The following is a 23,564-nucleotide window of genomic DNA, read 5'->3' on the forward strand; positions in this document are numbered from 1 at the left end:
GAATCACAATGTTCTTGCCATTTAAGAATCAGGCAAATAAATGACTGGCTATTTCCTGCTAGATTAAAGATAACAGCTGTTTGGGGACCCTGAAATCCACAGCTGACCAGGGAATAATGCTTCAACTACAATAAATTGCTTCTGAAATCTAACAGGTACTCAAGTTGTTAAATAGTAATTTACAACCAGACAAAAAACAAGATTCGAAAATAAAATACCCCATTCAGCATTCTCCCCATCATTTGCCAAAAAAACGGTTCTGAATATTTGACTCATTGTTACTATTAAACCAGATTTGAAGGCCCTGGAGGGATTGGCTGCACTACAGAGTTCCCTGCTGGAAAAAGGTGTGCATACAGTTATTATTTTCAAAACTTAAATTGGGTAACTTATTAGAGGGAAATTTAAACATTATCAAACAATTTTAAAACACTGCCAATATATATATTGTCTGAATTGGCCTCTAACAATGCTGTGACCCACACGCTGTTTTGCGCTCCCCAGGACAACAAAGAAACTTTGTTCTAACAACCCACATTTTAGCCAGCAATGCACACATGCGCCCCTGCTACAGCAAACAAGATACAAAACCACTTGGACATAAATTTAAATACGATAATTCCACCCTAAGGAAGAACTAGCTATAATCAATTAGTAATTAATAGCAAAGATGAAAAGGCCACATATCAAATCAGACTTCTCACACAGGTCAATAAAGAAATAGGACGAGGGAGAGACCCAGACTTTTTATGCCAGACCAGCAGGGTGATGGCATGCCTACAAGGTACCAATAAGGCACCTTCTCCATGTTAGAAGGATAAGCATAACAGCTTCAGCCACTTACTAAGGCTTGATGTTTATGCAAGACTACTTGAGATGTAGTAAGAATCCAAGGCAGAAGTGAGGGAAGCAGCTGACAGAGTCTTTCACCCTCCTCTTCTGCATCTGCCTCCAGCAGTAGTTGTAGCTCTTGCACACCCCTGCTTAAAAGCATGTGCCACTGAGCTCTGTGGTACCTCTGAGGTAAATGTGCAGAGTCAAGCTTCCAAGGTGACAGACTGTGTAGTTAAACATTAGTTTTGGGGCGTTACCATATTCCCACATGAGAAAATAAATGTAGGGTTTTGTTTTGTAGGAATACAAATTTCGCATATGTGTATTCAACAAGTCTTCAGGATCTTTTTAAGAATCATAGAAAGAGAATGTTTCTTAACAAATCCAAGTTTCATGTATGCTTGAAGGTTTTTGCTACGTTTTCCCCAGTAATGATTTGCAAACACTTTCACTAATATTTATTTACAACAAGAAGTTTTAAAATAAGTAAAACCAACCTTTTCAGAGGACTGAACAAGAAGCCAATCATTCATTCAAGGTTGAAATATTTGGTAAGGATACTGGTGTGTTTTGCAAGTGCCCACTTTTGGGAGCAGTGTATGTTATTAATTAGTGGGGGGAGGTCATAAATCCTAAGCAGAAAACATTCATAATGGGTCTTCCCCCCCCCCCCCCGCACTCAAACTGAGCCACGCCTGCAGTTAAGCAATTCAGTCTGCTATCTTTCAGAAAAACTCACAGCGTTATCTCACCCTTCACAAGCTAAGCAGCTTGTGTTCAGCTGCCAAAGTACAAATCATTGCTTCTCAGCAGGTGGTCTTTTTAAATTGAACAGAGAGGAAAGGTATCACAGAATAGCTCCGAGTAATCATGTCAATGCTGCCGTTATCAGATACTTTTTTTTTTTAACCTTCATACTTATGCAACAGCAACAGGGAAAGATGTTTCAAGCATAATGCATAGCATGTCTCCCATCTCCTAGGACTTGGCTTGCATTTCCCCCAGAAATAAACAAACTGGTTCTGGTCAGTGTCTACCTGTCACATTTAGGGCTTAATGCTCAACTGACATTATGTTGCAATTCAGCTGAGTGGAGGTAGAAGCCTATGTGCAGATCAAATGCTACACAGCTTGTTTTAATGGTGTCTAGCTATACAGCCATAAGCATAGTTCTATCTATACTGACTGATGTGTTGAATTGGCTTTTAACACCCAATCGCAATCTGTTGGAGTGGGGGGTCAGCAACTGACACCAGGTGTCAAAAACCAATCTGGACTTCATCAGCATACAAATATCAGCTCAGCTTGCAATATAACATGGTGAGAAAAAAATAATCATATGATGGCCAGGGACTCAAAGGACTGTGCAGATAAAACTGACATGGTAGTGCCCATCTTCACAAATATTAAAATCCTAAAGAGATTTAGTGACCACTTCAGCAGTCTAGTAATCAGACAATGAACCAACCCTTAGCATTCCCAGTTCTAAGATACCTACATAACGTCATCTATGCACAAACCTATAACAACTATCTTTACATTAAAAAGTCACTGGATTGATTCACGGCATCCCAAATACCTGATAGTGCAGCAAAATCACTTTAAATCCTAAAATAGCACTTTATCATATTATTCCGAAAGTGTTCAACAACTTTCCCACAAAGCAGTGGCGTAGCGTGGGGGGTGCAGGGGGGGCGGCCGCACCGGGCGCAACACCTGGGGGCTAGGGTTAGGGGGCGCAAATCCACGGGTTAGGGGGCGCAAATTACTTGCCTTGCCCCGGGTGCTGACAACCCACGCTACGCCACTGCCACTAAGATCTCAGTCTCATTACTCACCTGATGACTGCTATGTGGCTTATTATTGCAAGGTATTGGAAGACTCTAAATACATACTTGTTTGAGATATGAATCACACAACTCTGTGACTTAATATTAATTGACAAACTGACAACCCATGTCCAAGAGTCAAACAGACAAGAAAATCACAGCATTTCAATCAATGACATAGATTTATGTAACATTGATAGAACATGGTTATAGGCATCTGAGAGCACATGGTGATTTGTGGAATGATACTTTTGTTTAAAAACTGAAATGACTTAAAAGTTAAATGCAACTGAATGGACATGTGGTGCTTGGGGTCAGGGGAGATTGTAAAAAATAAAATAAAATCAGTTGTGTATGCATCACTATTTGTTAATTATAAATATTGCAAATAAAGAAAAACACAATGATAAATAAAAGGGTAATAATCAAGTCAGAGAAAAAGATGTGTATATAGAAATCCAAGATTCTTTGTCCAGTTGTTTTCACAAGTGTATAGCAGAAAAAGTATATTTTAAAAGGTTTTTTTTTGGGGGGGAGGGGTGCTGATAAGAGGGCAGCTAAAACCAAAATCTGTATGTACCGTAATAAATTTATAGGTCTTTTTTTAATTCCTAACATGCATCAGAAGGCAGCTAAATAGGCACAGTCCTACCTTTCCATTGTGGGTTATTGAAGGCATTGTGGGGAGAGAGGTAGAATTTCATTTCTGGGTTACAACATAAGAGCAGTATTTGGACAAGTCCCAGAAAAGGGTTGTAATCAACATAGTGGAATGCAATCAGTTATTCTCAGTTAAGACAATGCTCCTCTCTCTGCCTCAGCTTCCCCTTCTACAATTTGCACATCTGCCTCATCTAGCTACAAACACAGCTGCTGTCAGTATTATATCCAGATGGTGGAGTGCTACCTTGATATTTTCAAACATTATGTTATAAGCTCAGAGAAAATAGCAACATGGAACCAAAGGAAGCAATTTCTTCAGGAAGCTATCGAAGGCTTGCAGATAGCAGCCTGCAGCCCAAAGCCCGGGGAGTGCAGCATTGTGCACCCCGGGCTTTCGACAGCTATCCACAAGCCTTCGGAGCCCGGCGGGGCTTCCCGCTGGGCTCAGAAGGCTTGCGGATAGCAGCAAGCTCCGGGAATGAAGGCGAGGTTGCGCGCAACCTTGCCCCCACTGCCGGACCCGTTCTGGGGGCTGGGGAAGCTCGGCCTTCCCCCGCCCCAGCCCCGCGGCTAAAAAGGAAGCCAAGACAGCGAGCGGGATCCATCCCGTTGGCTGTCTTGGCTTCTTTGCCTTTTGGGCCTGGGGGGGGGGGATTAAAAAAAATTCTTTATTTCCCCCCCTAAAAACTAGGTGCGCCCTATGGTCCGGTGCACCCTATGGAGCGAAAAATACGGTGTTTCATTTTTTTAAAGTTTCTGTCTCCCATTCTGACTTTCATTTGACGCAGCCTAGTCATTGACTTCTGCATCAATACAGTACTCACTTTAGCTTTTCTTTTCTTTTCCCCTAGCATGTATAAGCGCCTTTTCCTTTGGACCTGTGTGTCATTCATAACAAATCAGCAGCTAACAAAAGTGGTGGCAGATTGACACTTCCTGAGAAAGGCAACTTTAATGGTGTCTAACATGTTTTGGAAAGGATTCCCTCTTTCACCAGGGGCTGTTCTATAAAGAGTCAGTTTTTCTCTCCTGTTTTTGTGAGAACCACATGCAGACCACACAGGGCCACTCGTGAGTGACCCAGTGACAGATCACAACCCACCAGTTGACATATTTTAATAGCATCCTACCCAATTTAAAATTTAGCTTCTTTTTAATGATTTAGCCCAATTCTAAACTGCATTCATGGAATGAAATGAACAACACTGTCTGTCAAATGATGACCTTAGCATGTACATTCTGCAGGAGCAAAACATTGACAGCTATGTTTCCCAACCAAGACTCCACCTACAACTTGCTAGTTAGTTCAAGTATCTTTAATCTTTTCACACACAAGCTTTTACATAACTTATATTCCTCAGTGCACAAACCAAGTGCACACACATGCTTCTCTCCCACACCTCTACATATCCCAAGTGTTGTAATTAGTGACTGCTAGTCAAAACTACAGTTTTTGGACTACAGATGTAGTGGGCATGCAAATCTTGATGATGACAAAGTGTACTCAAAGCATATGCAATCAAAGAGAGCTTGCCTATTTACACCATATTCATTAATCATCAAAGGATATCTTCATATTTTTAGCAAAATAAATGAGAATTCTAACAGTTACAGATTCTAGGGCAACATCCTGAAGCTTCATCTTTCACTTTGCTATATTCTGCAATCAGACAGTAGCCAATTTAAAATGGTATTGTTAAGTCAATACAATTCTGAGCAAATGGTTCAATATGAACAGTATGTGCATGCTAACTGAGGATGCATTCTCAACACTGCCTTGTATGCAGGTGGTAAATAAAGACGCTTTCTCACCTCTGTCCTGTAATAGCTTCGTTATGGACTTTCATTATGAGATATACTTTGCATGTTAAGCATGCTTAGTCCCACAGAGCAGCACTCATCTTAAATGCTCACCTGCACTTAAACCCTACAAATGTCAAGAAGGCACATATACATAATGAAACCTATGTAACATTGCGAAATAGTTTTAACAGCATTCTAAAGGAACTTAATTTTTCTAGCGACACATGTCAAGTGGTAGTTTCAATGGTAATCCTATAATTACTTTCCTCAGTTACTTCTGAGTAAACCACATTTAACATGAATATCCAACAGATACTTTGAACATCACCGGGGGGGGGGGGAGCATCAGAAGGCAAGGCTCAATAATCGTAACCCTATTTACCAGAAATTAAATCCCCTGCATTTAATAGGGCTTGCCTCTGAGTAGACATGGTTAGGAGTGTGCTGTAATGGCACTTAAATCCCACACCACTTCAGAGATACATATCATCAGCCTTAAGCAAATCTATGTGAACTTGGAGTAGCTTTTTGCCATTAGTAAATAGACTTGGACCTACTGGCGGTCTATCAGATACAACAGATTACTGTCTTATTCCATAAGGACTTCCATTAAACATGCCAAGGTAAATACATCCATCCCACAGTGCTCACTTTTGTGAATCCCCATCAGAATTCTTCTCACGCACTAATCCAATCTCATGTAGAGGGGTAGTAACACTAAGGACTCAGCTACACAGCTGAAAATAAAACGTTTTAAATCTGCTGTAAAGTGCAATATACAAATGTGACACTAGATGGTGACAGTGAGTTATGCAAAATTCAATGTATTTTTCAAAACTTTTTTAATAAAAGCATTTTGATACATGCTGTGGCTTGGTCTAGACATAAAATTTCCTGTTCCCTGAGCATGACTGAAGCATATGAAAAAGGCCACATAGTTACAGTGTAGCATTTTGGTATAACCTGTTAAAGATAAACTCCATATCTATTATAGCTATCATAGTGTTGTAATAAAAAATAGAATTACAGTGGTACCTTGGTTTACAACCATAATCCGTTCCGGAGGTCCGGTTGTAAACCAAAACAGGCTGTAACCCAAGGCGTGCTTTTGCTAATGGGGCCTCCAAAAAAATGGGTTGTAATTAAAATAATAAAAAATGTAATCCAAAAAAAGGGACACACACTTCTGAGTTTGACATGGTTGTAATCCAAAACGACTGTAATCCAAAACGGTTGCAAACCAAGGTACCACTGTACTATTCCTTTAGACAAGGAGGACAAAAAATGTAAGGCATTCCCTGCTTAAGTGTTTGTACTATGAAATCAGAATATATTTTAATGCCTTTTCATTCAGCAATTTCTTACAGCTTTGAGTAATCTACATACAATGTATACAACAAATTATTTAAAGAAAGTATTTCTTTTCATTAGATTCCGCTTGCCTTCTAGGCTTTTTACTTCAACTGTCTATCCTTGAACAGTGTTGTTGGATAGCTGGAGTTGGAGAGAACGTTTTGCTATAGCCTTTGTAGTACATTAGACAGTGATGCAGCCCAGAGCCATACCTGGGAGAGGTAGCTGGGGTTTTTTTGCCCCAGGCGAAGCCTCCAGGGAGGCTTGTGCATGGGGGTGCCAAACTGGGTCTTTGACCTGGGTGAAATAAAGCCTAGTTTTGCCCCTGAACCAGCCGGCGCCACAACTCTGTACCTATGATTTCCATATGTCAAGGAATCCTGTACTCACTTGAGTTTGAACAGTGCACACAGAACTCAACATATGGTGAGCTCTGGAATACATTCCAGTGCACTACCCACCTGGAACTCACTCATCTCTCATCTCCATAAGGTCAGGATAGTATTTGCATCGTTTTAATTCTTTCCTTCATGCTTTTTTTAAATTAAAATGTCTACTGCATGTTGCACTGAGGCTTTTACTGACCAAACCTTTCATAGCAACAGCCAAGCCTCTTTCTTCTGGGTGATTATAATTAGAATCCAATAAGGTGCATGAGTAAATCAAATGAATCCTTTTGATGTACGCTACCTTGCTTTTGTCAACAGAAGAGTAATTTGTCTAATGTCACAACCCAAGTCAGTAACAAAACTCCGCACAAACCCCCAGAGGGTTCCAACCCAGGGTCACATGTTCTAACAATGCCACCTAATACGGGAAGTCACTTGGGGAAAGGGGTTGAGCACAGGACAAGCCCAAGGGGAGCAGCCGGATTTACATAACAGGCATAGCAGTTTATGGCTGATTCACACATGTTTACCTTATCCAGAGGATCTGCTTATAAGTATCACTTCTAAAGGTGCTTATTCTACTCTTTGGACTGACTAGTGAAGCTGCTGCATGTCTGCATCAGGAAAAGGGAAGCACATGCAAATTGGTCTCTGATGAAAAGTCGCAAATATTACATCGTTAGCCAAGCTCTACAAGATGCATTCCTTCTACTCTCAGTTTATTATGTCTGAAAGTCAAAGCAAATGCAAAGCAACTGGCAGTTCAGCATTGGCTGCAAAGGGATTTATTAATGCAGGGAAGTGTATAAAGTTACATAATGAAAAGGCTGTTTGTTTCATCTCCTTAACTTTAGATGGAGCCGTGCGGAAAAGCAGAAAACCTGTTGCCAGGCTGAGTGTAAACACAACAAGTGCAATTAAAACGAAGTCTGCTGCACTGTTGGTGCCACCTGTGCCTACTCATCCTCGCCTCCTACCAATCACTTTGATAGTTGCTTGGTACAGTAAAATGTTTCTAATACAAGATGTTCTTGAGCAGATAGAGAACTGTATTGGGGGGGGGGGAACAATTACATTTTCAGAAGAAAGGAGGAGAAAATATTGCACCAAAGTCTTAAACACTGTACTTCCAAATAAGTACAGAGGATTGCAGTCTTCTAGCCTACTGTTATGCACGTTTACTGATAAGAGGTTTCTGGTACAGCTCACATGCATTCACAGACTGGTTTCTTTTTTTTATAGCTGTTGATACATGCTCTGAGCCTTAGGGGTAGGGTGGGTCAAATAGCAGAGTTCAAGGAAGAGGCCACATGCTTATAAATCAAGCACAACAAGGAACACGTATGCATAGCTGAGCCTCAGCTGACTGTAAATCACAATACATTGCGGCGCATTTGGTGGGTGCTTGCGGTTCAAGCTTCAATGGCCAATGCGTGCTTCAATTTCAACATCGCAATGAGATCTCACGGTTTGGGAGGGTAGAAAAAAAATCAACTAACTTTACATAGGGAGAGGGAAGCCCGCCGCGCCGCCAGAAGAATTAAGCCCGCAAGGCCATATAATCTGATTTTACGGCAGGCTGAGCATCTTCTGAAAAGCCCAGGAGCCAATAGGCAAACGGCGGAGCCAGAGACTCGATCCTCAAATATGTGCGACTCTCGGGGGCCGAAGCAAAGAGACGCGAGCAGGTTGAACAGGCTAAGCCGCTCCGCCGAAGGCTGCGAGCGAGTGGATTTTCCCCAAGGAATGGAAACGGGAGACAGATCGCGAGGTGGCCCCACCCTCCCCCAGTAGGGGACCAGCAGGGGGAAATAAAAGTGCCGGGTGATTCGCCCAGCGGGTGATTCCCAACTTGTGGAAGGCGCTGCCCGTGGCAGGTGGGGGCCCACAATACAGAGGTCCAAGGAAAGAAAGGGAGAGCAAGAGACGTTCCCATCGACCCAGCGGGAGAAAAGAGGCATTTGTTGCGGCTCCCGCGAGGGAAGCGGGCGGAGCGGGGTAATAATTGTGTGAAGCGGCGGCGGGACTGGAGAGAAGGGGGGTTCTGGGGCTCCAAAAGTAAAGGCAGAAGGCGGGTAAATCGCACGGGACAACACGGAAACGGTGTCCGTGTGGGAGGCAGGGAGAAAGAGCGACCCGAGAGTCCATGGCGCGCATACTCCCTTACCTGGCCGAGTCTCCGCTCGCTTAAGCCGGGACAGAAACAGCCGAGCAAATCCTCTTTCCCGAGTCCAGCCCCTCCGGCGGCGGCGACGGCTGTGCGGCTTCTTTCCGCCTTCTCTCGGCGCTGGCAGAACTACTGCTGCCTCCCGCGGCGCAAGGTCACCCGCTCCCCTCCAGTGGGCGAGCTGGCCCCTCGGTGTCGTCGTGCAGCATTCCGCTTCCCTCTTCTGGCTCCGGGTTTCGTAAAGCGCCCCTCACGGCCGCGGCCCCCCGCGAGGGTTGCAGCAAGTTGCTGGCTCGCTCGCTCGCGCCTGCCTTCCCTCTCGGCGGACGCACTAGGAGCCTCGGCTGGCACGGCGCGCGCGCGCGCACATACCTCTCCCAGCTGAGCTCCTGGCAGAAGAAATGCGACGCTTCGCTTGGTCTCCGCAACCTGCAGCCTCGCCTCAGCGCACCGGCCCGGAGCGCCCGGCTCGCGCTCCTCCCATTGGCCAGCCCCGCCTCCCCAGCCCCGTGCTCCGCCCCGCCCCCCGCTATGCCAGGTATGGGCAGAATTACAACAGAGCAGCGGGGGAGAGCAGGAAGCGCCGTTTGCTCCCCTTCCGCTGCCAACCAGCAGATTCCCAAAGTTTGGAGGAAGACGAGCTTGCGTTTCTTTTCGAAATCGATATCCGTGGCAGAAGGCGGGTTTTGGAATCGTTCCCTAGCTCTAGGAGAACTTTCCCCTGAGGCCAATCACGTTGCATCCAGAGCATTGCCAAGTTTTCCTGGGTCTTTCCCCATAGCTTTTAGGTAAACAAACACCTGATCAAAGCCAGCGCTTACCTCTTCCAAGGCCACTTCGTTGGGAGTTTGGGACTCTTAATTACCTGGTGACAAATGAGGCTACCTCTCGCACCAGGAATCCTGGCTCTACAGCACCGGCAGATCCACTTGGTAGGTTGAATCAGGAATCTGCACTTCCTTGTTCGAAGGTTTTGAAGTTATTTTCATAAGTGACTCAGCAGAAAGAATATAACAGAAGTAGGGAGCTTTCCATGGGCCTAATTGGCAGGAGTCCTATTTCGGTCGGGAGGGGCTGTGCTCCCCAAGCCACAACCACCCATCCCATGCCTGGTGTCATACATGGTCAGGCATGGGGCAGGTAAACACACCATGGCAAAAGTGTTGTTATTCGGTGACATATAAACTTTGCATGTGCAAGCCCCACTGAGATTCATTCCAAAAAAATCTTGGTTGGATGTTCCACTGAAATTAGTGGGACTTTATACTTCCCATAATGTATGTTTACAGTTGGGATATTAATGTTATAGTCTTAGCTTTGTCTCTATCTCAGACTGAATTACCTAATCCAGTTCCACCCCATACTCCTGCAATAAGTCATGGCAAATATTTGCCCTTGCATTAATCAGAGATGGATCAAATCCATTTCTCATTCTTCCTCCTCTTATTGCTAGAAACTGCAATGCATTCCAGGAACTCTAGAGTAGTACATTTAACCAAGTTTAACAAAACAAGGGCAAATTTACATTTGTTTAGTAAAAAGAGACAATGACTTGTTGAATGGCATAGGTCAGCATAGCCATAGTACTCTATATTACTAGCTACATAATTAACTGCTAACACTTGCGTATGAAGTCACCATCTTATGTGATGATAATAACAAGAGGCAGGGTTGCATATATGTTGCAGTTGTTTAATGCAGCCTTCCTGTCAGATGTTTTTGGACTCCCAACTCTCTTCACCCTGACTATTGGCCCTGTCAGCTGGGGCCCAGTTACCGTATGTGGGCTTTCCAAAACAAAGAAAACAAAAAAAACTTTGGTGCAAATTAGGCTATTATGTAAAGGGAACTTGTGCACTGAAAAATTCTCAGTTTGCATCAGAAAAAAAATCTGATATCAGAAACCACAGGAAGTGATCTAATCTAGCATGTTTAAGTTACTTGTATTTAGCAGACAAGGTTAAAAACGTGGAAACTGACAAACTTGCCTAATGTATTTGCAGTTTGTGTCTGTCCATTGTTACTAATGAATGTATGAAATGGGAAAAATTCCACAGGAAAATTCAGCACTCTAAAAATTTCCACCCCAAATCACTACGGAGGCTTCTGTAAGTTGTTACCAAAACATCTGTAGAGCACCAGATTGTGAAATCTAGTGTAATCCAATCTAGTACTTGCTTACTTGGAAGTAAATCTGAGGTCAATATGATATTTTGCATACTAAGTGTACTTAGGTGTGCAGTCTCACAGTACAGGATTTTTTATACACATGTGACAAATTGCAGTTAAAATACAATTAAAAATTCATCCATGAAAGCATTTATTGAAATATATGCACAAGTTGAGCATAGTACTGTAGCCTTAGTTTTCTTCCCATTATGTTAAACAAGTGCTGTCTTCACATTAGCAGCCCCAAGCACTGGACAGTGAATATAGATCCACTCCACTAGATTATTATTATTATATTTTCTAAAGCAATAAAAGTACAGTCAGTGTCTGTTTTCAAATTGAAGAATCCTTCATACAAGTAAATTACAGTCAATTTGAAACACTTTTTGTGAAAGGGGAAAGAGAGGTGGAGGGGGGAAGGGGAAAGAGCGAGGTAGGTGAGGGAGACATTAAGCTTTTATTCTTTACATAGTATATGAGTGGCACATTTTTTGTCAGCATCACGTGGATCGGTGTCTTATTTTTGCTGGCAGAGTAAGAGATCACAGGAGCCAGGGTGTGGTTGGTTGCAGTTGATTGGTTGCAGTGTGTTTTGTTGATGTGTGTGACATGGAGGCGTTGCTGGGTTGATTTAGCCATATTGATTCATATGATGTCGGGGAGGATCAGTCACTGTCTTGTTGGCCTGTGTATGTAATAAAAGGGAGCCATGCTGGGGTGAAAGCACCTTCCTTTATTTGTCTTTGTGATAGTTTCAGTTTGTTAGCTTTTCTAGCAGGGTGGTTTTCCATACACTTTGGTACCAGTGATCCATGGACACTCCTGATAGTTCCCTGCAGTGTCTAGTTATGACACTCCTAGCTGCTGGGAGCATGTGATTTATGAGTTATCTGTCATGTAAGTGTGCATTATTGCCTTGGGAAATATTTAGTATGGACTATTCTAGAGTTGCTTCTATTACTTGTTTTGTTGTTTTGCAGATTTCTTGTAAGACTGATACCCAAAAGGATTGAATTTTAGGGCATTCCCATCACATGTGGAGGTGTGTTCTCATGGTGGTGCAGCCTCTCCAGAACCTAGGTGAAGTTCCTGGGTGCATCACTGCCACCTTATGTGGTGTTAGGCAGTGTCAAAGTGGCATGCTACAGCATGAGGGGCGGAGACCAGGTGAGGACGTGGCATAGCACTCCTGGGGGCGTGGTATGCTGCACGTGGGGCTGTGGCGTGCGTCCTGGGGGCATGGCATGCCGCATGCGAGGGCATGGCGCCCGGCGTGGTGGGGGTGCACGGTGCGTGTCCAGGGAGCAGCTGTGATGATACCCCCCTCCCCGATGGTGCCGGGGGCAGTGCGCTCCCCCCAGCCCCCCGTTCTTCTGCCAGTGGTGTTAGGTACTATCTGTAGATAAGTTTCAAAGTGAATTCCCTCCTCTTGCCTGAGAAGGGTTTAACGGGTGGGTTAGTGCACAGTTTCGACCATTGGGTTGGGTTTATTTCATACCCTATGTCGTGTTCCCATTGGTCTTTCACTCCACTAGCATTTTAAAGTAAAATATCATCATTTTTTCCCCTTTGGAGCGAGCCCCTGCTTGTTCTATTTATGGCACAGATATTGCTGGCTTTCAGTTTTGTTTAATATCACTAACAGCTTTTTAAAAGCCTCACAAGGAAAAAACAAAGCAATAGTACAGATCCTTCAGTACCATGAGAGATTAAAGCTGCAATCCAAACTCCCTTACACTGACTGTGGGGTGCTTGGATTGAGCAGAGGCATCCTTCCGCTCACTTATGTCAGCTCAGCTGCATTTCCACTGGTGCAGATCTCCCATTCCTTTCAGTCTTCAAACAGGAAATTGCACTAGCAATATTCCTGCAAAGAAGAAGCCCCAAAATAGCATGGTCCGAGGGTGAGCCTGGGTTGCCCTGAGATCTGCTAGAACTAAGTTGTTGCCACAACTGGTGCTGGCTAATGTAGGAACCAATCCCAGCCTGGAGCTGACACAGGGATTGGGTCCAATCTGTCTTCCCTCCCACCCTTTTCACCACTGAGTGGCCAGGCTGTGCATGGGACACTAGCATAGGCGCCGACTCCATGGGGCCTGAGGGGGCTCGAGCCCCCTCAAAAAATTTTTTTGGGGGGGCTCAGCCCCCCCAATAATCTCGGGCGCCCTTCCAGCAGAGCGCCGCCGCCGTCCCCCGCCTCCTCCCCACCTGCTCCTTCGCCAGCCAGCCAGCCAGCCGCGCGCCCTAATCGGAGAGCCCCGGCCGTCCCCCGCGAGATTAGGGAATCCCCGGGGGCGGGGGCTCCTGCCTCGCTGCTTCGCAGCACCACCGCCACTGCCAAGGCACTGCCGGAAATCCCGCGAGAACAGGGGAATCCCGACTGGCCACACCTCCCAGCCAGCCAATCGGCTGGCTGGGGGCGTGGCTTGCCCTATTTAGGGCCGGAGCCACTTTATTTGCATATTCATGAGCTTATTTATTATTCATGAGCTTTCCCGGGCCCCCCCAATATTTTTTATAAGTCCACGTCCCTGGACACTAGCTCTGTTGCTCTGCAGAGCCTCAGAAGCAGCAGAAAATTCAAATTGCTCTGTAAGTTACAAAGTGATTGCTCTGAGAAGTCCCCAGGGGAAAGTATATAGGTCTGAAATTGTTCAGATGATACACAGTTGTTCCAGTTAAGAACATTAAGAACATTTTGGCCCGTATTTGAATACTGACATGGTTTGGCATCTCATTTCCTGCCCTGGGGACTTTTAATTTCTGAGAAAAGTCGAATAAGACGTAACATGATAGACATTCATAAAATGATGCATGGCATGGGAAAATTAAATAGAGAAAAGTTTTTCTCCCTCTCTCATCACACTGGAACTCATGCACATCCAATGAGGCTGAATGCTGGAAGATTCAGAAAAATTCAGGACAGATAAGAGAAAGTACTTTTTCATGCAGCACTAGCCCAGGAGGCACTGATGGCCACCAATTAAGATGGCTTTAAAAGAGGTTTAGGCAAATTCATGGAGGATAAGCCTATTAAGAGCTACTAGCCAAGATGCCTATGCTCTGTTTCCACAATCAGAGGCAGTAATGCTTCTGAACACCAGTTGCAGACCTCAGGAGAAAGTGCTTGGGTCCTTCTTGGGAGCTTCCCATAGGTGTTTGGTGGACCACATTGAGAACAGGATGCTGGACTCGATTGGCCATTGGCCTGAGCCAGTAGGCTTTTCTTATGCTATTATACTCTGTACCTTTAGCTGCAAGCAGGAATAAATAAGCAGGTAAAGGCAGATTTTCCCAGCATGGAAATAGGTGCAAAGAAGGGAAAACTATCCCTTGTTGATTTTTGCCTCTCATGCCACAGTTTAAGGCATAGAGTCTCCTGTGTCCATAAAAAGAGATTACAACCCTAAGTTCCCTTTAAACAAAGCACCTCTAAAACAATGATAAATGTTAAGTTGCACACACAACTAAGGCTAAGTATTCCATTGGCAACATAATGACACTGTAATTGGAGTTGATGTGAGCTGACACATGGAGAGTGCTTTGCTGTAATCCTACCAGCATCTGCAAGAAAACAACCTGATATACCACCTGAGCTGCTGGCAGTCAGCAGCTGACACCTTTATTTTCACCTGAGTCAAAAGTACACTTCCTGAGTTTGATCCAGTTTCTATCTAAGCTAGTAGCAAAACAAGGAAGTGACTCAGTGGCTCCATCTGAGTGGCCTATTCAAAGAATCAAGCAGTTACTTATGCGAGTATTATTTGGATGTCATAAGCAATTAGGTGTCATAAGCAATGATAGGATTCCCTACCACTAGAGAAAAGTCCATTTTCAGAGCAGAAGTCTTTGAACCAAATCAGGTTGGTGAAGAATATCAGAATTCCCTGCTTTTTTATTTTTTAAAGTAGAGGGAATGAGGAGAATTGGATTAGGTGATAATGTTTAACCCCGTGCTGTTTTCCTAAACCAAATTCCCCTCCCAAAGCTGTTATTTGTCCTATATGGGAAGAAAAACATACAGTGGTACCTCGCAAGACGAATGCCTCGCAAGACAAAAAACTCGCTAGACGAAAGGTTTTTCCGTTTTCGATTTGCCTCGCAAGACGAATTTCCCTATGGGCTTGTTTCGCAAGATGAAAACGTCTCGCGACTTTGTTTCCTTTGTCTAAAAACAAAGATGTTTTGTTTATAAAGTTAATTTATTTTCCCTTCAATTTTTGAACTGCTCTTTACAGTATGTGTGACTTTAAAGAGCAGTTAATAAACTGTTGTTGTACCAAATTTGGCTTTGTTTGGACTTTTTTTGACCATAGGAACGCATTAATTGATTTTCAATGCATTCCTATGGGATTTCGTGATTCGCAAGACAAAAAATTCGCTAGACGACAAAACTTGCGGAACGAATTAATTTCGTCTTGCGGGGCACCACTGTACAGGTACTTGAATGGTGATTGCATGTTTTCCCCCATGGGAGGCAGAGCAGCTTTTGGGAGGGTTGATTAAAAATAGCTTAGCAGATTGTGGTTTTGCTATTGGCTTTAAGCATCTTGTACAAATGTTATTTCCCTGATGTGGAGAAAATCTTTATCTCAATCAACACCTCCCCCACCCTATAGACCTGCTTTGATCTGTAAAAAAGAAAAAGCTGTGGGATATCTTGATCATGGATCTCCTGTATCAAAGTGTAACTTGTAAATGTCTGCTTGATGCAACCCACTTCCTCTTCTTCATTATCCCTAAATTTGGGCTTTGCGAACAGAAAGGTATTTGCATGCAGAATTCCTAGACTTACCATCTTGCTCTAATACAGTTCAGAAATACTGTTCTTCATTTGCGCTACTGCTACTTGTTTGCCAGCTTTTACAACTACAGTAGGGACGCGGGTGGCACTGTGGGTTAAACCACAGAGCCTAGGGCTTGCCGATCAGAAGGTCAGCAGTTCGAATCCCCGCAACGGGGTGAGCTTCTGTTTGCTCGGTCCCTGTTCCTGCCATCCTAGCAGTTCGAAAGCACGTCAAAGTGCAAGTAGATAAATAGGTACCGCATTAGCGGGAAGGTAAACGGCGTTTCCGTGCGCTGCTCTGGTTTGCCAGAAGTGGCTTAGTCATGCTGGCCACATGACACAGAAGCTGTACACCGGCTTCCTCGGCAAGTAAAGCGAGATGAGCACCGCAACCCCAGAGTCGTCTGCAACTGGACCTAACTGTCAGGGGTCCCTTTACATTTACCTTTACAACTACAATGCTTACACTACAAATAATAGGTGCATGTGTATGAGGCAGTGACCAGCTCAGGGGCAGGGTCTCTTTGGGTTCTTTAGACCACATTGTTTATTTCCATGGAGGGAAAGAGCAAGCCTGTTTTACCAAAATTGTTTGGAATAGCCACTTGAACAAGAGAATGTCAAAATGTCAGAATGATTAAATCATTCTGGTTTATATGATTCTAGGTTGTAGATTTTTTTCCCCCAAGGGGAAATCCTTGCTGCGCATTGATTTGGATTATAATCAAAAGGAAAAGCCAACAGGGAGTTTTTGTTGAATAAACCTGCTTCATAAAAATAATTAAAAGCCTGTGTTTTGCTGACGATAAGGCGGTGCCATAAAACTGTCGCCTTTCTTGGCAGCAATCAACATGGGGGCTTGAAAAAATAATCTCTGTTTAGAGAACTGCCAGGAATGAAATGTGTCTACTTGATGTTTTCTAAACTCCAGTCATTTGCTAAAGCCTTTAAAGATTAGGGTTTTAAAGAAGCTGAGCCCCTGTCTCAAAAGATTTTGGGCTGGTCCTTAGATTCAGGTACATGTATTCTGAAATCTAAATCATACAAGCTAAAGAAAGAAGCAGGTAGGGAGGCAGTAAGAACAAGCTTCAAGAAAAAGCAGGATCCTTCCCACTATGGCGAAGGACTAAAACAGCTTCCCTGTCATAGCAAGTGGACGACTGTCCTCTTCTTGATCCTTTGGAAGACTGAGTGTGGTCTGCCAGTTTCAACGCGTAAGTGCTATAAGGCAAAAAAAGGACAGATGTTTTTTCTAGCCATTCTTTGTTGTGTGTTCCTACTATTTGTTTGTTTGTTTGTTTGTTTTGTTTCTATATCGCCCTTCATCATAAGATCTCAGGGCGGTTCAGATACACATACTACTACTACTACTACTACTACACACACAGGTTCAGATCTACATGTTTCAAGGCTTAGAGTATCTGGGAGGAACGGCCATTAAATAGGTAAAAGGCTATGAAAGGTTGAGAATTGCTCCATTTATCCTCTAGACAGATCATATATTTGATGGAGCCCTATTGGTACATTGGGTGAAAGTAGGCTGGCAGTACACTAATTTCCTGCACCGATCAATACAGAAAGGGAAGTTCCAGGAGAATTCATGACATTCTAGGAAATAGTCTTAGCAACTTTATGAAAGGGCAGGATACAAATATATCAGATAAATAAATAGATAACTAGCTATGAGAGAGTTTTTCACAGACATTCTGGTAATACAATGAAGGAGGTGGTAGAAACTAGTTAATAGGTGGTTTTAGAAAAACAATTCTGTGCTTTGTTTCTCAGATGACTGGTTAGGCCACTTTTTCTGGGATTGCATGTCACACAAATGCAATATGCCATTTGCACTAATTAAAATAAATATATTTGCTGTGTGGGCACTGTCAGGCTTATATTATGCTTTAGGGAGCGTCTTTCCTTGTTTTAAATGCTTACGTTGCAAAATGTGTATACAATGTCACTCAACTACCTTAATTGTTCTTTTAATTAATTTTTTCTTTGCTAGTTTTTTTTAAGTAACGTATGCATCACCCTAAAATACACCGTCCTTCTTGAAAGAGAATATAGTCTAGAAATGCATTCGGATTGATCTGCAGAGAACATGGAGCCCTTTTTCATTCTCATTACAGAACTGAACTTGAATGGGTTTAAACCTCTCTGCCCAACCCAGCATCATGTGGAGGAGGAAAATTTCACTTTGTCTGCCCTTCAGATGTTTGATCAGAAAAACAGAGAAGGTGGAATTTTCCTCCCCATTGCAGTGCTCAGCTAGGACTGGCTTAAAGCTTCCTACCTAGGCCAGTGCCACAATGTTACCTGCTGCAGATTCTACTGTTGCTAGCAAAGCTGGAGTGTTGTCAGGCCTTTTAAAAAGGCTTTGGAAGGCAGTTTTGGCCTACTGTATTTGTTTGTACAATTTGCATACCGCTTAATCATTCACCACTAAGTGGTGTACAAAAGACCTAATGGAGTAAGACTAAAGATAAGTTAAATCAGAATTAAAGTAAGAAGCCTGCTGGAATAAAAACAAAAGTACCGGTACAGTGGTACCTCGGGTTACATACGCTTCAGCTTACAGACTCCGCTAACCCAGAAATAGTGCTTCAGGTTAAGAACTTTGCTTCAGGATGAGAACAGAAATTGTGCTCCAGTGGCGCAGCAGCAGCAGGAGGCCCCATTAGCTAAAGTGGTGCTTCAGGTTAAGAACAGTTTCAGGTTAAGTACGGGCCTCCGGAATGAATTAAGTACTTAACCCGAGGTACCACTGTATTTGGTTAGCACCAGAAGTTCAGCCTCTACTGGATGTTCCACAAATTTGAATGCCCACAATACTGAATGCAAAGCTCCTTGTGGATACGAGTCATGCATCCAAGTCATGGGGAACCAAAACAAGTGACTCCAAAGACCTCAGTGACTGAGCAGGGATATAAGGGATCGGGCAGTTCCTCACATATCCTGGTCCCAAGATGCTAATACAAGAACCTGCAATCTAGCCTTGTAGCATATGGGCGGCCAGTGCAAGATTTCAAGCACCGGAGTTATGTGGTGGTGATACCCTGTTCCTGTTAACAGCCTAGCTGCAGCATTTTTACAACAACTAAAACATGCAGACCAGGCCCAAAGATAGCCCCACATACAACATACTGCAACAATTGAGCTTACCAATGAATGAATCATTATGGTCATTCTAGCCTTGTCCAAGAATTACCGTAGTTGGTGCACCAGCCATAGCTGATAAAAAGAACTCCTAGCCAATGAGGGTAGCTGAGCCACTAGAGGCAACGTCAGATCCAGCAACACCCCCAAAATCCAAACCTGTTCTTTCAGAGGGAGTGCAACCCAATCCAGAACAGGCAACTGGCCAAACTCCCAGGCATAAGAACCACCAATTCACAGCTCTGCCGTCTTCCCAGGGTTCAAGCTCAGTTTATTGGCCCACATCCACACCACCAGTGCGACCAAAAAATGGTCCAGAACACTAGGAAGTAGAGCTACTTGGCTTGCTTAGCATTGTGTCTGAACCTGAATCAACCAGACTCATTTCAAACTATCCATGAGCTTTACAAACCATAAGCAGTAGACCAAGAACAAATCCAGGTTAAAGATCCTGGATCTCTGACGTGCAGCTGTTTAGTCCAGGTTCATACATAGTGCTAAGGCAGAGGAGTCCAGAACAGACCCAATCCATAACAGCTTCCTCCACTTGGGCAGGTCTCATTTCTGATTTGCTGAAGTACTGAAGGCCACACTGAAAGTTGCTACAGAACTCTGTCTGCTTCTGTCTTCCAAGGATCAGCCTAACCCAAAGATTCTCTGGAGTTAATTTCATGCAGATTAAATGCAAAGGAGAAACGTATAGTAAGTATGTGAATGGCTGATGGCCAGGTGGCGAAACTGGTGGTTGATTCTGTCCTACAATGAACTTCACTTCCCAGTTGTTAAGAATTATATTTGTTTATAATGCTTATTGAGTACACAAAATATGCATTGGTGGCTCTGTTATTCAGCTGATCTATAGCTAGTTTAATTATCTTGCACACAAAGTGCCTGTCCTCCAAAACATTACCTAAACATTTAAATGCTGGTACCTGGGATTCAATACATATTTGAGTCCTGGTTTAAATTAAGTTTTGCTGCCTTGTGAAAGTAAGTTTGCCTAAACAACCCTCCAAGTGGTTACTTGATCTGACATCTACAGCCACAAAGTTTCTTCTGAATTTTTAACTTTGTTGCACCCTAGCTATGCCTTCTGGTTTATTCCATGACCCTGATGACCTGGTGATGGACCACCTCAGCTCCACACCCTTCTTTCTCATCCCTTTGGCCTGATAATTGAGTAAACAAATCTTCTAAGGAAAGGTAGGCTCCTTCTTACTGCTACTTAAGTATAACTGGAGCACCACAGATACTTTTCAGAGACAGGAAGAAACTGCAGCTCTCATTGATCTTAGCAGAGAAGTGTTTGATCAGCACTTGTAAACACACACACACACACACACACACACACACACACACACGCGAGCCCCAGGTGCTCATCACCTGCAGTTGCACAATGTTATCAGTAAATGGGTCCTTTTGTTCATATTTACCCACTCACTGAAGGACTAAGGGGTAAAGAATAGGATTTTAAGTATGGATTTCAAATTATTTTGGATACATCAGAACATTTTCTATTTTAAAATTGCTTTTAGTATTCCTGCCAATTCATATCTTAACTGGAATTTATCCTATTTCACTCCCCTTTCTGGGTTTTTAAAGGGTTTTTCTCTTCTTGAAAAGTAAGGCACTATGTATAAGTTTATTCATCTGGACAATTAAATGTCGACATTATCTTACTGAAAAGTTATAAATGGAAAGTTTTATGTGTGTATTTATTTAAAATGTCCCTAAACATATGTCTTGAACTTGGGAATTTACTGCATGATTTGTTTAAGCTTTGAGAAACTGTGGGCAACTGACTGCAGTTTTTTCCTCACCCAGGCCCCAGCAGCAGCAGAAAAAAGAAAGAAGGGGGGGGGGAGCAGATAAGTTACATTGTATGGTGGACTCCTGGCTCACCACACACAGAAGATATTCTCACAAGGAAGTTTCTCTTTCTGGACAAGGCTCGTATCAATGGGTGATTGTCAAAAGCTGTGTAGCATGTTGACACTGACATTCTCCTACTGGCAAAAGTCCCATGGCTGCTACAGCCTGTTGTCAGAAGTGATAATGTTGACCCTGGGTGTTACAATGCACATTGCAGCTTGCACTCACCATGCAGCAAACTAGATGACCTCCGGGGTCCCTTCCAACACTATGATTCCATTTTATGAAATATGGGAAGCAAAAGGCAGCCAGGTAAGAAAAAACTCACAGGTATTTTCTTTAACACAATCCCAACTGTAGAGATGCTTTCATTGCTAAAGCTCTGTAGAGCACCATTAAAATGGATGGCGTTGCATGAATAACTTTTTTTGTTTTACATGCTCACGTTGAAAACACAAGGACTATTTCATGGTAGTCTCTACTATGAGAAAACCCTGAGGTTTGATCCCAGAGCCGATGAAGTTACATAGAATACCATTTTCAGGTCACACATTTCTTTTGTGGAGTGATCCCATGCATGCCTAAACAAATATATATTGCAAGGGAATCATAAGACCCCTAAATCAACACAACCTTGCCAGAGGTGGGGGTGTCTGCTCCCCCAGGTATCACGGAATAACCCCACCACTTGACCTTCCATCATACATGTCATCTCTTTCATCAGTACCTCACCGACTTGCATTTATTCGTGCAAGGTTCAATGTCCTTCCATCGAACCTGCTGAGCCACAGATTTTCCAAGGGTTTGGTGTCTCCGCTATGCGTGTGTGATGGGAAAACTGTTGAATCTCTTCCACATATAATGTTCAACTGTCCCCTACATAGCATAGCCAGGACTAAATTCCTGGGCCCTGCTTTACTGCGCTTGGTTAGCAGGCCTGTTGAGTCACACGCCGCACTGCTTTTGCAGGATACAGATCCTTCTGTTACTCTGCAGGTGGCGAGATTTCTGAATGCGGTTATCTCACACGCAAAAACCACCAAAAAACAACAACAACATCAAAATCTAATCGGACAGTTATGATGAGAGTGCATGTCGGATCTCGTCTTCAGTTTTCCTTTTTCTGTGAACCGTCCCTTGGAGCTCTCCGGGCCACATCCTATTATTTGGCTCTGCCCAATGAACCACCCTTGCATCGCAGTGTTCACCTTCTGTTGCCAGATATTTCGGTTTTTAAGCCTTTGTGCTTTTTTATGTTTGTACATATTTTATGGGCTAATAGCCGTAAATAAATGAATGAATGAATGAATGAAAAGACCCCTAGACGTCTGTTGGTTTGTCCTACTTATATACTGGGATTTCTTTAAAAAGTTATGCTTTAACAAATTGAGTGAATGGGAACCTTTTCAAAGGTTACTCTTTGAAGGCAAACTGCCATGTTGAAAGAGGGCCTAGGGCTGCAATCCTATATCCACAAACCTGTGAATAAGCACTATTGAAATCAACAGGCCTTGCTTCTAAGTACAGATGTATAGGATGGTCATGTGAGACTTTAAGTGGAAGCATACATAGAATTGCAATGTAAAAGGAATGCTTTACAGTGCATTTCTGACCATGTCTACACAAAAGTCAGTCCTGGTTAATTCAGTGAGGCCTACTCCCTGGCAAGTGGGGTTAGGATTGCAGCCTTAGACGTTAAATGCAATAAGGTTACCACTTTCAGTGAAGCTTGTTGTCACTTAGATGTGTTTAGGATTGTAGTCTGTGCTATAAAACCAGTTTGTGAAGAAAAACAAAGCTGGTAACAATCCACCCCCCACACAGGGCCCACCACTGTTGGTTTTTCACAGGTACCAACCAGCATGCATTCCCGCCACCCCCCTTCCTGGGACATAGCAGGATTCATTATGTTACTGAGTATGGGAATGCAAACAGCTTCAGTGTGTCTGCCTGCAAGGAAGCTGATGACCTTAGCCATCTGGATCTTTCAAGCAGTTAGCAATGCAGTCACACTAATTTAGTTAACGTTTTTAAAAGACTCTCCAGGAGAAGATTCCTCCTTCCCAGGGGCACTGACAACAGTGACCCACTGACCCTCTCTTGTACAGCTAGGTTCAAAAGCATAAAGCTGCAGCTGTTCAGAGTTTTTCTTCCCTCCCCAGTGACAGTGTTATGGGAGGACTAGGGCTACTGGAACAGCGTTACTGTTTATCTAGCACTGACTTCTCTTCTCCAAACATGAAGAAGCCACTTCAGCACAGCACAGCACAAGCCTGTCTCAGCACTTACTTAGATACCTTCCCTGATTCTCAAAATGCTTCTCTGCTCTCAAGTTCTAGTACCAAGTCCTGCATAAGGATAGAGTTGATAATTCAGATCCTGGGTGTGTATCCCAGAAGTGAGCCATGAGAAATGCTGCCTGTTTTGAAGCTGTACTGCGCCACAAAACTTCACAAAAGCATGCTCTGCTGCGGTACTGCATACTGAATCCTTTTAAGGGGCTTTTAATAGAACAGGCCTCTCATACTTGCCTAGTATGGTTT

The 23,564-nt window shown here is 43.5% G+C and overlaps 1 protein-coding gene across 12 annotated transcripts in view; it reads right to left on the reverse strand.

Moving 5' to 3' along the window:
* RASSF7 (Ras association domain family member 7) overlaps positions 1 to 23,564 on the reverse strand; it is an 89,627-nt gene that overhangs the window by 37,586 nt on the left and 28,477 nt on the right. For 6 of the 12 annotated variants that reach the window (XM_081168408.1, XM_081168411.1, XM_081168410.1 and 3 more), the window contains one exon: positions 23,245 to 23,369. The exons of 5 other annotated variants lie outside the window; for them this stretch is intronic. The gene's annotated coding sequence lies outside the window, so the exon portion shown is untranslated. Of the gene's footprint in view, positions 1 to 9,038; positions 9,404 to 23,244; positions 23,370 to 23,564 lie in introns of those variants that run through there. One more of the 12 variants, XM_081168414.1, reaches the window with a different exon arrangement.

Source organism: Podarcis bocagei (assembly GCF_964188305.1).
Source record: "Podarcis bocagei genome assembly, chromosome: 1".
NCBI classification, from domain to species: domain Eukaryota; kingdom Metazoa; phylum Chordata; class Lepidosauria; order Squamata; family Lacertidae; genus Podarcis; species Podarcis bocagei.